General features: G+C 45.1%; 1 long non-coding RNA gene across 1 annotated transcript in view; it reads right to left on the bottom strand.

Moving 5' to 3' along the window:
• Positions 1-204: 204 nt before the first annotated feature.
• Positions 205-11787, bottom strand: part of LOC149310382 (uncharacterized) — a 23165-nt gene continuing 11582 nt past the window's right edge. The window contains exon 3 of the long non-coding RNA XR_016281562.1: positions 205-359. This is a non-coding gene — a long non-coding RNA (uncharacterized LOC149310382). The remainder of the gene's footprint in view (positions 360-11787) is intronic.

Here is an 11787-nt window from a genome sequence, read left to right as displayed (position 1 = left end):
TGTATGTATATATTTGTCTATGTATATATGTGTCCATGTCTGTGTATATATATATATATTTATATATATTCACACATATGAAATCACATATGCTCTGTGTCTGGTGGTGTATATATACATTTATATATGTATGCATATATATCCGGCAGTTTAGTAAATAGATAGACCAAAAATCATAATTAAAATCTTTTATTTAATGATTGCTTGTCTCCTGGGCTTTTGTACAAGTTGGTGCCGGGGAAGTTCGGAAGAACACACCGAGGAAAGACAGGGCCTGGTATTCCCCCAAGCAAGTCCAGCAAAAAGTGGGGGTCCCAACTTCAGATGCTGCAGTGTCCAGAAATGTCATCCCCAGCGTGCTGCAGGATCAGAAAAGAAAGGCAAACAAAGAAATATTACTTGATATCATACCCAGAAACACTCATACATGTACAGGAAGGTCTACAGGCAGGTAGATAACTATAGCTAGGAGCGATCATATATATGCACATGCTAGCTATGGGAGGATTGTTCACATGGGGTTCACCATTTCAATCCTATGAGGCTGAGAGAGTGTGACTTGTCCAAGGGCTTTCTCTGGGAGGGTTGCAGGTCAAATTAGGGGGGCAGATAGGGGGCCTAGGAGAAGGCAGTGGATGATGGGATCGGTGGCAGGCAGAAGGAGAGGTGTAGAAGGGCCCCTGGGGGAAGGCAGTGGATGGTGGGATTGGTGGCAGGTAGAAGGAGAGGTGCAGATGGACACCCTGGGAGAAGGCAGTGGATGATGGAATTGGTGGCGGGCAGAAGGAGAGGTGCAGATGGGCCCCCCTGGGAGAAGGCAGTGGATGATGGGATCGGTGGCAGGTAGAAGAAGAGGTGCAGATGGACACCTTGGGAGAAGGCAGTGGATGATGGGATCGGTGGCAGGCAGAAGAAGAGGTGCAGATGGGCTCCCCTGGGAGAAGGCAGTGGATGATGGGATCGGTGGCAGGTAGAAGGAGAGGTGCAGATGGGCCCCCCCTGGGAGAAGGCAGTGGATGATGGGATCGGTGGCAGGTAGAAGGAGAGGTGCAGATGGACACCTTGGGAGAAGGCAGTGGATGATGGGATCGGTGGCAGGCAGAAGAAGAGGTGCAGATGGGCCCCCCTGGGAGAAGGCAGTGGATGATTGGATCGGTAGCAGGTAGAAGGAGAGGTTCAGATGGGCCCCTGGGGGAGGCAGGGGATGATGGGACTGGTGGCAGGCAGAAGGAGAGGTGCAAATGGACACCTTGGGAGAAGGCAGTGGATTATGGGATCGGTGGCAGGTTGAAGGAGAGGTTCAGATGGGCCCCTGGGGGAGGCAGTGGATGATGGGACTGGTGGCAGGCAGAAGGAGAGGTGCAGATGGACACCTTGGGAGAAGGAAGTGGATGATGGGACTGGTGGCAGGCAGAAGGAGAGGTGCAGATGTGTCCCCCTGGGAGAAGCCAGTGGATGATGGGATCGGTGGCAGGCAGAAGGAGAGGTTCAGATGGGCCCCTGGGGGAGGCAGTGGATGATGGGACTGGTGGCAGGCAGAAGGAGAGGTGCAGATGGGCCCCTCTGGGAGAAGCCAGGCAGGCAGAAGGAGAGGAGCAGAAAGAACATTGGAAGAACCCCCCCCCCCCCGGTCACAAGCGGGTAAATTTAAAACCCACTTTGCAGACAAACCCCTGGAAGGAGTGCAAGCTTACCTTCCCCCTGCGCCAAGAGCGCTCCTCCCCCCCCCCCCCCAGCTTCCCTGGAACCGGCAAGAGGAAAGACCCACCGGAAGGAAAAGTGGGGCAAATTGCAACAGGGCATCATGGGAGAGTTGGAATCTGGGGGTCTTGCGACGGAGTTCAGGACTGGGAATTCACACCAGACCCATTTGCACTGAGATCGAACAGAGCCCCAATCCGGATATCGCCAATGCACTTATTAAGTGCACCCGCCAACACGCGCCAAAAAGAGGAGCCAGTACGCACTCAGTTCGGAAGCCCCGTAGAAGGGGTGCACTTCGCGCAAATGCAGATTGGGCAATTCGAACCCAGGTATGAAAGTTCATTCACGTTATCACGCGAATTCGAATCGCCCAGTACGCAAAAGCCCCAGTTCCACGCGGCAGGACCCCCGTCTGATAAGGGCCAAAGATTGCCCTCCTCAGAGAGGTGACTCCTATCAGCTCTGTAAAGCCCAGACTTTTGAAATACTATTTGGTGATGTGGTAACAAAAAAATTCCACCCCTTTCATCAATGCATTCTTAACTTCCCTTAGCCTGAAGCAAGTAGCCTGAAGCAAGTGGTTACCCAAAATATAATTGCTCCACATAATAATTACTAATAGCACTATATTAACTACTACTACAATGTAGCCCAAGTCATACACCTGTTTAGGAACTGGGACTGTCCCTGGGCAAAATTAATCCTCAGAATATCATGAAGTAAGGCCAACAGACCAAGTAGGCTCTATAGCTGAGCCCATTCTAGACAGGATGATGAGATGTCCTCCTTTCCCAGGACATGTCCTACATTTCAAACTTCTGTTGAGGAGAAATCCAAAATGTCCTTCATTTTAAGCATGACTAAATGTAAGAATTTATATTAGTGTTCTTAGTTTTTGTTTTGTAATGTCCATTTTTCTTGAATGTCCTACATTTTACAGTGCCTTGTCCTCCTTTGTGGTTATGACATCTGGTCATCCTAACCCCTGAAGGACCCATTGCATTAGTACTATCCCATTGCATCTGTGTCACTGTACTGCCCCAACCCTTCCCCAAAGCCACATATACTGAGTTGCTGGCTCTATCAGGTGTGTATGCATGATGCCTGCATCTCACCTGAACTAACTGAGGGGCTGTGCAGACTGTCCCTAAGAGGCAGCCTGCAGCCACTCCTTTTACAGGTGTGATAGCTGTGGTGCCGCTGCTTTACGGTGCTCCTTCTGTGCTGTATCATTCATATGCAGTGCCAGAGGAGTGCCATGATGCCGCATGTCATGTGCAACAGCAAGCGTCATCACAGCGCCATGGGGACAGAGTCAGGGCATGCATCATGAGGACGCTATGCCCCAACTCAGCCCCCAGGCTGGCAAGTCCACAGTTTTTAGGATGCCCCTGAAAGATGTTGTCTTCTTCTTTGGTGGCCCAGAAACCTCTTGTCCTTGAAAACAGTGCTCAAGGGCATCTAGACAAACAAGAATTTGTTTAGAATTCAAAGATATAGCCATGTTATCCTGTAAAATCAGTATGTAAAGAGATCTTGTAGCACCTTTGAGACTAAATGAAAGAAAGAAGTTGGCAGCATGAGCTTTCATAGGATTTTATCACATGGGAGCAAACTGCAAAAATCCCATGCAGAAATGGGATTTAAAAACCGGGGGCGGGGGGGGGGGACACAAAAGCAGGTAGTTTTTCACACTCGACGGGGTTAATGTGAGATTATCCCAAACAGAAAGTAGACAAATCCTGCCCCCTTTTTGCTTTTGGGATTTTCCAAAAGAAAAAAGGAGCAGTTTTTTTTCTACTTTCTGTTTGGGTTAACCCCGAATGTTGCCTGAAAAACTACCCACTTTTGTTGGGGGGGGGCGGGGGGGGGGGTTCAATTTAAATCCTGTTTCTGCATGGTATCTGTCTCCTGTGATAAACTCCATAGACTTAAGTCTACTTCCTCAGGCCAAATGCATCTGAGGAAGTAGATTTAAGTCTATGAAAGCTCATGCTGCCAACTTCTTTCTTTCAGTTAGTCTCAAAGTTGCTACAAGATTTCTTTGCATAAGAATTTGCTTAGTTATCTGTCTTTTCTACACTCTTCTTTTCTTTTTTGACAAGGTTGTTGTGAGGATAAAGTGAAATGACTTCATCTGTGGTGACTGTGAGCTTGTGCCTCCTGTCACAGATATTACTAAGAAAACAGTACTTTGATTTTCTTCATGGTAAGGCTGACCCTTTGCATGGGTTGCTCTATGTATCTCCAAAGTGTACCTTCCATTTGAGGTGATCACTGGGAAATGGCAGCAAGCATTTAGGGAAGAGACCTGTATCCCATATGGCCTGCTATACAGCCTATTAACTTAGGAGTTTATCACACTGAGAAAATCCCATGCAAAAACGGGATTTAAAAGCTGGGGGGAAACACAAAAGCGGGTTGGTTTTCACACACGTCATTGTTAAAGTGGTGTTACCCCAAATGGAAAGTAGACAAAAACCACTCCTTTTTACTTTGGGGATTTTCAAAAGTCAAAAGAAGCTGCTTTTGTCTATTTTCCGTCTACCTTCCATTTGGGTTAACACCACTTTAACAACGACGTCATGTGATAATCATCCCACTTTTGCAGGTTTTTTCTGATTTAAACCCCCATTTCTACATGGGATTTCCCCATATGATAAAATCCCTAGTTCATTGCCTTTGGGTGCTCTAGAAGGTGCTTCTTCATTGTCAATATTGAAGTAAAGGTTCATCTGCTAATCCATGGCTTTTATACATGAAACAGGAAAGGACACTATCTTGTTCTTAGCCTTGGGCAGTACCATTGTTTGTGCTGGATCCATCTTTCTCACAATCTGTTGTTTCACTTAAACCTCATTGTCTCCCTTCTAATCTACAGAATCAAACGAATGATGATGGACACAAACAAGAACATGTTCAGAAGAAGGCAATCAAAATGATAAAAGTTCTGGGAACCTAGTCTATAAGGAATGGTTGAGGATGGCAGGTATGTTCAGCTGTAAAAGAGAAGATTGAGATGTAATGTGATATGTGCCTTCAAGTCACCTTCTGGGGATCCCATGAAATCGTAGGGTTTTCTTAGCAAGGAATATTCCAAGGTGGTTTTGCCAGTTCCTTCCTTCAGGTATAGGATCTGATATTCATTGGCAATCCCCCATTCAAGTACTAATTAGGGTTGATCCTGCTTAGTTTTCAAGATCAGATGGGATCTGGTGCCTTTAGCCAACTTAATTTCAAATGACTTCTCTTTTCATGCTTGCAAATTACAGACAAGTTCCATTAATTTGACAGGGATTCTACTCTTTTGGCAGTTCTTTTTGCCTACAAAGTTCGCTTGGGACTGTTCATGCACGTGTGTGTGTGTGTGTGTGTGGTGTATTAATTTAGCATTTGCATGCATTCAAAAGTGATAGCTAGTGTAACATTTATGTTTCCTGTATCCAGAATGCATTTGCAATCTAAAAAATTTTGGGTGCCAATTTTCAACCAGTTCCACTTTCTGCCAGTCCTCTGGTCCTTAACACCTCAAATAAGTGGAGCCTTCCTGTATTTAGGCCCTGCAGCTGATGTGATAGCCATCTTTAAATAGCTGATGGGCTCTGAGGTGGAAGATGGAGCAAGCTGGTTATCTGCTGCCAAGACGGTAAGGCATCAATTCAAAGCAGAAGGAAAGAGATTCTGGCTAAACATTCGGAAGAACTTCATAAGATCTGTTTCCCACTGGAATAGATTGCCTCAGGCAGTGGTGGACTCCTTTAATAGAGGTTTTTAAACAGAGATTAAGTGTTTTTAAACAGAGATTCACACCTCTTGGGGTAGTTCACCAGTGGACTTCTCCATGTCACAGACCGGACTAGATTGGTCTCTCAGTCCTTTCAGCTCTATGATTCTATGACCTTATGATTTTATAAGCCATTCATACTTATTATGCAGTCAACACAAATACACAGGCCTGAGTGTTTCACCTTCACCTGTCCCACAAACAAGACAACTCAACAATGTCCTGGTACATTTGTTCATTCATTCTCAGGCTCTTTAACCTTCCTCGTTCCTTCCGGGAAAAGCTGACACTAACATCAATTTTGTCCTCATTATGCAAACTGGTCAAGCTGCATGTGCATTGCCATTTCAAAAATCACATCAATCAAGGCACGTCAATCTTCTCTGCCACCAAACAAGTTTCACACTGGTTTGTGTTTTTGTTTTCACTCCTTGTGCAACTTGAATCAGCCTTACATCATAAATAGATTTTAGGTCAATGACATGTCCCATATTTTATTTTATTTTATTTTTATCCCACCTTTCTCCCATAGTGGGACCCAGTATAACCCATCTCACTTCTGTATTCAGTCTTCTTATTCCATGGTAGGTGTAGGCCATCAAAACTGTACCAATAGGCTTAAACATTATATAGCATAAATTAGGGGAAGATACATGTCACCAGCCAATTGTGGTATCATCATCATCATCATCATCATCATCATCATCACTACTCAGGCCAAGAAGGCACTGGAAATTCCCTTGCTATGTAGAAGTAGGCAGGTGAGGAAAAGAAACAACCAAGAGAGTGAATCCGGGAAGTGCTGCCTTGACACCAGTGCAAAAGCAAAATGGCATGCTGTTTTTGCCAATGACATGGTGTAGTGAGGCTACTGCTGCAGGGAGGGATGAGGAGGCTAAGGAGCCCCAGGTGGGAGAGATTGAGAGAGGGGAGGAGGAGACTGTGGGGACGGAGTTGGAAAAGGGGGAGGAGGGAACCCCGGAGTAGATAAAGGAGACAGGGCCAAGGCGTGCGAGGAGGACTGGACGCGGAAGAGCTGGGCGTGAAGTTGTGGCCGAGGAAGGGAAAGGACAGGTGCAGAGAAGTCCAGGCTGGAACGGGACCCCCGTGTCATTGAGGCGACGAGGACAGAGCCAGAGACGAGGGCCACACGAAGAGGTACAGCTTCGGAACCCAAGAGAGGAAGGGGAATTACCTTTCTCTGACTCGGAAGAGTGGGCCACTCGTGGCTTGCAGGACCTAGAGGACAAGGGGTGGAACCCTAAGGGGGAACGGTGGGAAGTGCTCCCTCTGCCAGTGGACTCGAAAAAGGCAGAGACTGAACCCCTCAAGAAGTATCAAAGGGGTCCCCAGCCGTCAGAAGAGGGGCACAATCCTTGAAGCCCCGGCCTGCAGTAGGCTTATTGGGTCATGAGGGAAGGGAACTACCAGCAAGTTGTTTGTGTTGGCCGTTGACGTGTGTGTTTGGTGGACTGGGGGAGAGACTTCTGTTAAAATTAAAGGTTACTGTTTTCACTGCAACCCGTGTAGTAAGTTTGTGGCACACGTGCCTCAAGGAGGGGAAAAGAAACTCCGCCCAGGATGCAACCAGGGACGCTGACCCTGCCCACACATGGGGAGGGAAAAGCTACTTCCTTCAGAAAACTGGGAGAGTGTGCTTCCTACCTTTATTCAGAGACACGAGAGACCTTGTCCTATCTCGATCTCAACACTGAATATGAGAGAGCTATGGTGCTATACACACCAACAGCCTTCAGTCCTCAGTGTGACCTGTTTCCTTCAACTGGCTGAATGCCTCTCAGTCCCACATCACAAAGGCACACCTTGTTCTGGTGGGAGAAAGGAGAGGACCTTCTCAGTGGCTACCTCCAGGCTCTGGAGTTCCATTCCCAGAGCAGTTAGACTGGCGCCCTTTCTATGCTGTTTCTATAGACAGGTGAAGAATTTTCTGTTTTTTTATATTTGAGCCACTCTTTAACATGTACATTTTGTGAATTTTCACTAAAGGTAAAGATTCCCCCTTTGACATGATTGTCTCTAGTCATATCCAACTGTAGAGGGCAGAGATAATCTCTGTTACTAAGTCGGAGACCCAGCATTGTCAAAGACCACTCCCTGTACATGTGGCTGTTGCCTTCCCACCAGAGTGATACCTATTTATCTACTTGCACTTTTACATGCTTTCAAAATGCTAAATTGGCAGAAGCTGGGGCCTGTGACGGGAGCTCACTGCGTCATGAGGTGCTTGGGTCTCAAACTGCCAATCTGTTGACCTTGTGGTTGTCAGAGTTGGCATCTTAACCACTGAGCCACCACATCTCTTTGAATGTTTAACTATGTGTTTGTTAATCTGTAGTAAGATACTTTGTCTATGAGTGCCAGCTGCTGTAGGCCACATGTTAGAACTGGCAAAACCACCTCTGACTATTCCTTACCTATGAAAACTCTGTGAAATTCACAGTACCGTAAGTCAATAGGTGACTGGAAGGCATGCACGCGCACACACGCACACAGGCACACACACACACACACAAGCTGATTTGAGTGCCTTACTAGGAGAAAAGATGAACAAAATAAATAATAAATAATAATGTCCTCATGTGTATTGCTCCAGGCTGAGGAACCCAGAATCTATCATCAGGTTAACATACTGTTCCAATAACTTCCTTATGTATTGCACACTGTGCCCTCATCAGGACTATTAAACCAAGAGGTGAACAAACTGGCATTATATCAGGACCATTGCTGAAAAATACTTACATGTCACTATATCACAAGGGTTTATATAAAGCTAGGCTTTTAGCCTTTAAGAAGTCACAGAACCTTCCTCTCTTACTGTCCACACAATGTTTGAAGGAATTACTTCCCTTGTGCCTTTATGTGCCCAACTTAACTTTTTAAAAATCTCTTATATTCTTGCAGAGGTTGAGATTGAAGGAAAGCTAACGTGTTTCTTGCAACAACAGTTACTTCCTTCTGAATTTGTCCCATTTGGAACCTAAACCAAAATTGCTCACTGTTGGAGTCAGACTGAAGATCATGGATCAATCATGCTATCTTTTTGCTTCATAAAACTCACAATGATGTGAATAAATACATGATTTGTTGCAAGAGTTTTATGCACATATGTTTATGGCCATGGACGAAATCTATAACCTACCCCACAGACACACAATATGCAATAACTTCATTTCTCTGAAGATGCCAGCCACAGATGCTGGTGAAATGTCAGGAATAAACTCTTACAGAACATGGCCACATAGCCCGAAAAACCCACAAAAAAACTTTAAAATATGCAGTACCTTCGTGAATCCCATTGTGGGAGAAAAGTGGGACATAAATCCTTGAAATAAATAAATATGGTCTGTAATGACCACAAATGTGTGCTTATGTTACTTCATTGTAGGGCAAAGAGGACACATGTAGTGGATTTGTTTTTTCTTATGTAACTTCCCCAGAAGGTCAAAATGTCATGTAAATGGAAACAACACTCTAAGCACTTTACATTCTGCTTCTTGTGGACTCACCCATCCAGCCACTCGCAGGAGTGGATATTTACTAGCCACCTTATTTAGGGACGACGTAGGAAAAATCACGTTGCTGAGATTGGTTAGAATTGCATTTTCCTGCCTACTCTGCAATAGTTGTCTGTTGCAGTTGTCCAATTACAGTGAACTGATGTGGTGTAGTGGTTGGAGTGACAGCCTGCATGGTGTGGTGCAGGGGCAGGCAACTTTTTTGAGCTGGGGCCGGGTTGCTGTCCCTCAGACAACTGGGGGGCCAGAGGCAAAAAAATAAATAATTAAATTTTTTTTAAAAAAAAAAAATTAAATAAATAAATAAACCGGGACAAATGTAGGACAAATTTTTCAAATGGAGGACACTTTTTTAAAAAAATGGAGGACACACAAAAAAATTTGTTGATTTTTTAAAAAAATGTTAATATAAATGCATGTTTCTGAGGCTTCTATAGACAATTGGCCCCCCTTGCCCCCTCGTGCGAGAGGCCAAAGGCCCTGGCGGCAATCAGTGGCAGGACTGGGCTGGGGCCAGTCCCAAGGCCTCGCCGGGCCAGATTCGGCCCGTGGGCCATAGGTTGCCTACCCCTTGTGTGGTGGTTTGAACATTGGAGTATGGCTCTGGAGACCAGAGTGTGAATCCCTGCTCAGTCATGGAAAACTACTAGGTAACCTTGGGCAAGTCACACTCTCAGCCTCAGAAGAAGGCCGAGGCAAAGCTCTTCAGAACAAATCTTGCTGAGAAAACTGCATATTAGATTTTTATTAGAGTCAGAAGTTCTGCAAGTCAGAAATGATTTGAAGGCACACAGCAACATCACTCTTTGAAATGTTGAACTAGGACTCCAGGAGACCAGGGTTTGAATCCCTCCTCAAACTTAGAAATCCCTTTGGGTAAATTTAGGTGTCACCTCATCTGACCCACACACCCCACACCACCCTATGATGCCCCAATTAAATGGCCATTACTTTTTTAAAAAAAATTACACTGGAAGAATAGGAATAGGTTCATGCACACACACACACCACCCAAAAAAGAAGGGCAATTCAACATGTTTCAATGAACTTTTTATCCAAAGCTAACCATAGGGACATGTTAAATGAAACAACTTGGTCTGTTAGGATTCCATGAGTAAGCAAAAATATTTTGGACATTCTGGAAACCACTTGAAGGCTTCTTCTGAAATATATCCAGGGATGATGCTAACAGGGGACAGAAAAAAGGCAGAATTACTCAACACTTTCTTTGCCTCAGTCTTCTCATGAAAGGAAAAGTGTGCTCAACCTGAGGCAAATAGAGGGCAGAATAGGGAAATTCAGCACAGAATAAGTGAAGAGGTAGTACAGGAATCCTAGTTAATCTAAATTAATTTAACTCTCTGGGACCAGATGAACCACATCCAAGGGTGTTGAAAGAACTTGCAGGCGTAATTTCAGAGCCATTGACAATAATCTTTGACAACTCCTGGAGAACAGGAGAAATCTCAGCAGACTGAAGGAAAGCAAATGTCCCCATCTTCAACAAAGGGGAAAAAAGAGGATCCCAACAATTATTGCACAGTTAGTCTGACATCAATACCAGGAAAGACTGTAGAGCAGATTATTAATAATATTTATTTCTATTCCACCTTTTCCTTATATGGAATCAAGGCGGATTACAACAGGTATTAAGACATCAAACAGTTAAAATTACAATCATGGTTAAAAAGAAATAGCATAGCCCGGCCCTCCCTTCAATCATAAAAACCCAAAATAAAAACCAATTAAAAAGAGATTAAACAATACAAGTGTTAAAAGAGGGGGATCCTTGTTAAAGGTTGGGAAAAATAGAAAATGAGATCCAGATTCTGTTTTGGTTTGTGGGGAGAAAGGGATGTTTTTCACTGGGGAAAGAAGTGGAGATGATAATATCAATAATATCAGTAATATCTGTAAGGAGAGGGTAAACTAGAAAGGCTAATCTGGAAAGGCCTACCAGAAGAGATCCGTTTTAACAGCCTTTTTAAAGGCTTCTAAGGTGCTAATATGGCAGATCTCGTCCAGCAGGTTGTTCCAGAGCCTAGGAGCGACAGATGAAAAGGTCCTCTGGGTCACCGCAGAGAGTCTGGTCTTCTTAGGTTGTAGCAGATTCTTCCCAGAGGACCTAAGTGTGCATGGTGGATTATGTAGAAGAAAGCGCTCCTGCAAGAAGCCTGGACCCAGGCCATGTAGGGTTTTAAAAGTAATAACTAACATCTTATACCTTGCCCGGAAACTAATAGGCAGCTAATGAAGAGATGTTAAGACAGGTGTAATATGGGCGGCTCTTGAGGTGCCTGTGACCAATCTGGCTGCCATATTTTGTACCACTTGACATTTCCGAACTTGGCACAAGGATAGCCCCATGTAGAGCGCATTACAGAAGTCAAGCCGATAGGTGACCAGCACATGTACCACTGTTTCTAAGTCACCCAGTTCCAGGAAGGGTCGCAGCTGGCATATCAGCCGAAGCTGATAACAGGCACTCCTGACTGTAGCGTCTATCTGAGCTGTCATCTGGAGAGACGAGTCAAGGAGTACTCCCAGACTGTGAACACAGTCTTTCTGGGAAAGTGTGAGCACATCCAGAACTGGTGGACATATCTCGATTCCCGGATTAAGGGTCCCTATAGCAAGTACCTCCGTCTTACCCGGATTCAGCTTGAGTCGGTTTTCCCTCATCCAGTCCCAAGACAGGTATTCAGAGGAGAGATTCCATCCTTAGTCACTGCATCAGTCTGAGACATAGGACCTTACCACACA

Source organism: Sceloporus occidentalis, unplaced genomic scaffold (genome assembly GCF_023333645.1).
Source record: "Sceloporus occidentalis isolate IW3139 unplaced genomic scaffold, rSceOcc1.0.p SCAF_6, whole genome shotgun sequence".
Lineage (NCBI taxonomy): Eukaryota > Metazoa > Chordata > Lepidosauria > Squamata > Phrynosomatidae > Sceloporus > Sceloporus occidentalis.
The sequence above is the reverse complement of the archived record's forward strand: the minus strand, read 5'-3'. Positions and strand labels throughout refer to the sequence as shown.